Raw genomic sequence first — 2917 nt, forward strand, 5'->3', positions numbered from 1 at the left:
TTTTTTCTCTACGTTTTTCACTTGTCCTCTTTTTTCTGTCTTTTGTTTGTTTATACTTTTTTTTATTTCCATGTCTTTTTTTCTTTGTTTGTTTGTTGGTATTGCTGTGTCGTTGTTGTTTTTCCTCTCTCGTCCCCCTGATTTCTCCCTTTCTCTCTTTCCCCTTTTTATTCTTATTTATTTTCTCCCTCTCCTTTTTCTCTCTCCGTCACCTGCCCCTCTTCCATCCCTCCTCTCTCCATTCTTATCCTTCTCTCACCTATTATCACATTCCTTTTTCCTCATTCCCTTCTCTCGTCTCTTTTCCTATTTCTCACTTCCTGTCATTTCCTCATTTTTCTTTCATTCTTTCTCACTTTTACTTCATGTTTCCCCCCCCCCCCCCCCCACGCACCTCTTTCCTTCTCTCCCTTTCTCTTTCCCTTTTTCCTAATTCTCTCCTCTTTGCTCCTCTCTTTCCCCTTTTACCTAATCATCTCCTCCTTCCTTTCACCCTTTCCTTCCTTGCTTCTCCTCCTTCTCTCACCTTCCCCTTCCCCCCTCCCTCATCCTTTTCCCCCCATTCCCCCCTCTCCTTATCTTTTTTCTCTCCCTTTTTACTCTCCCCCCTCTTTCTCTCCCTTTTTTTCTTCCTCCTCTTCGCCTCCATCTCCTCTTCGCTTACGATAGACGATCATATAATACACGCGATTGTTTACGTCATGAGAGGGGGGAGGGAGGGGGATAGGGGAAAGGATGGGGATTAAGGTGAAGAGGATGGGGGGGGGAGGTAATTGAGGTTGAGATATGGGTACGGGAGGTTGAGGGGGAGAGCAAGTTGCAGATGGGAAGAAAATGGGGGAAGGGGAGGGGGGAGGGGGGGGGGAGAAACCGGGATGTGACAAAATTGGGGATTGATGTGAATGGGGAGTTGTATTATGGGTATGAGGGTGAGGGGTATTCACGTAAGAATGTAGGGTTGTGGGCGTACCAAGGGGAGATGGGGGGAGGGGGAGAGGGGGGGATTAAGAGATGCCTGTAGAAAGTCTTTACATTATCTTTCAGGTCGCACCTATTTCTCTCTCTCTCTCTCTCTCTCTCTTTCTCTCTCTCTCTCTCTCTCTCTCTCTCTTTTAATTGGATAGTCATAAAATAAAAAGACAGATAAAACTACAAAAGATAATCACTAAAATGGAGTAAAACAGAAAATAGAAATCTATTGATGAATATCTGATGCCAAACTGGTCCACTGCTAAAAAAAAAAAAAAAAAAAAAAAAAAAAAAAAAAAAAATAATCTCATCTGTTTATGAATATATCCATCCCGCTTAACACGAATTTATTTATTATTTTTATTATTATGTACAGCAAGTATTGTCTGCTTTAAAACCTTTTCTGTATGAGAGGAGAGAACAAAAAGTTTCCGATTGAAACCTTGTGAAACCCTTTCTGCTCTATCAAATCAAAAACAAGAATGGAACAAGTTTCCAATATATTTAATCAATTTTGTCTCTATTGTTATAATTCTATTTATACTGCTTTTTTTCTGTCATGTGTCTTCCCTAGATATAGCAATAAAAGGTTCTCCACAGATACAGCTCATAACAATAGGGAATCATAGGAGTATCATTCTCTCTCTCTGTCTGTCTGTCTCTCTCTCTCTCTCTCTCTCTCTCTGTCTCCCCCCCCCTCTCTCTCTCTCTCTCTCTTTCTCTCTCTCTCTCTCTTTCTCTCTCTCTCTCTCTCTTTCTCCTCTCCATCCGTCTCTTCCGGGTGATTTGCCTGCCTTCTCCTCCTCCCATTCCTCTCTCTCATCTCCAGAGTTCTCTCTTCCCGCCTCTAGTACCTCCCCTCCTCTCCTCTCTCTCCTCTCTTTCCTCTCTCACACATCACATCTCTCTCCTCTCTCTCCTCTGTCTCTCCCCCCCCTCTCCCCCCCCCCTCATCTCGTTCATCTCCTCTCTCTCTCATCGTTTTCTCTCTCATTCATCTCTCTCTGTCCCTCTCTCTCTACGCGCCCCTCTCTCGGTCTTTCTCTCTCTCTCTATCTCCATCAATCTAATCTATCAAATCTAATCACCCTTCCCCATCTCTCTCTCTCGTCTCCGTCCGAAGCTCTCTCTCTCTCCACACTCACCCTCTCCCCCTCCCCCCTCCTCCCCCTCCCCCCGCCCCCCCACCATTCCGCCTCACCCTTCCTCCACCCCCCACCCCCTTACACCCCCACCTTTCCCCCCTCCCTCTCACGCCCCTCCCCACACCCCCATCCCACCCATCCCCCCCCCCCATTCCCCCCCCCATCCCCCCTCCCCTCCCCCCCCTCCCCCCCCTCCCCTCCCCCCCCCCCCCTCCCCCACCCCCCACCCCCCCTCCCCCCATCCCCCCACCCCCCATCCCCTCTCTCCCTCATCCCCTCCCTCTCTCTCTCGCTCCCACACATGGAAAACACCTACTCAACGGAGACTTCAAGATCCCAGAATGTTTTCCGGTCAGCTGTCTGGCGATACAAAGATATCTTGTTTACCGTGTGGATGGGGGAGGCAGAGCTCGGTGCGATCTCATGGGGAAACGAGAAGGGAGAGAACGAGAGAACTCCCGAAGTGAAGAAGTGAAGGGATGAACAGACAGACGATAATAGGGATGGTAGGATTAATCGTGCTAGTGATTCTGGGGATGAGGGTGGTTATGATCATGCTAGTGATGAGGACGAAAGTAATGGTGATAGCGGTAATGATGATGAGGATGATGATAATGATGATAAAGGGAGTAATAATGATAATGGTAATAATAATGATGGTAAAGAGAGTAATAATGATGATGGTGATAAAGAGAGCAATAATGATGATGATGATAAAGAGAGTAATAATGATAATAATAATGATGATAAAGAGACTAATAATGATAATAATGATATTAATGATGATAAAAAAGTAATAATGA

The sequence above is a fragment of the Penaeus japonicus genome, unplaced genomic scaffold (genome assembly GCF_977035675.1).
Source record: "Penaeus japonicus unplaced genomic scaffold, GWHDUDI00000001_assembly GWHDUDI00000011, whole genome shotgun sequence".
Lineage (NCBI taxonomy): Eukaryota > Metazoa > Arthropoda > Malacostraca > Decapoda > Penaeidae > Penaeus > Penaeus japonicus.